Source organism: Suncus etruscus, chromosome 10, assembly GCF_024139225.1.
Source record: "Suncus etruscus isolate mSunEtr1 chromosome 10, mSunEtr1.pri.cur, whole genome shotgun sequence".
NCBI classification, from domain to species: domain Eukaryota; kingdom Metazoa; phylum Chordata; class Mammalia; order Eulipotyphla; family Soricidae; genus Suncus; species Suncus etruscus.
Genome location: NC_064857.1, coordinates 33,023,075 through 33,023,576, shown reverse-complemented (window position 1 = coordinate 33,023,576; position 502 = coordinate 33,023,075).

Below are 502 nucleotides of genomic sequence, written 5' to 3'. Positions count from 1 at the left end.
TGTGGGTAATGTAGTCCGGGTGCGCGCGCAGCGCTGTGGGCGAAGCGTAGCGGAAAGGGGGCGCGGCGGATCGGAAATGGGCGGGGTGTAGCAGAAATGGGCGGAGGGTAGAATGGGCGTGGCCAGAGCCAGCCCTCCTGGATTCCTCCTGGTCTCCCTGCTCCCACCCTTATTTGTCACCCTAGACAAGGGGAGCCATCCTATGCAATCTGGGCGCTTGGCAGCCAAGAAAATTGGCACGATTTTGCTCTAACTGCAGTTCCTACTGCTGCTGCTGAGAACGCCAGGGTGTTATCTTTAGGAGCCCATATGATTTATTATTTATTTTTATTGTTTATTATTTTTATTATTTATTATATTATTATTTATTATTCTAGTTTCCCCAAAAAGGATGGAGCACAACTTTAATGGACCTACTGCCACATCCTGATCTTGTTTTTTTTTTTGTTTTTGTTTTGTCCCCAATGAAATAAAAGCAGCCATGGCGAAGCAAAGGACGAAG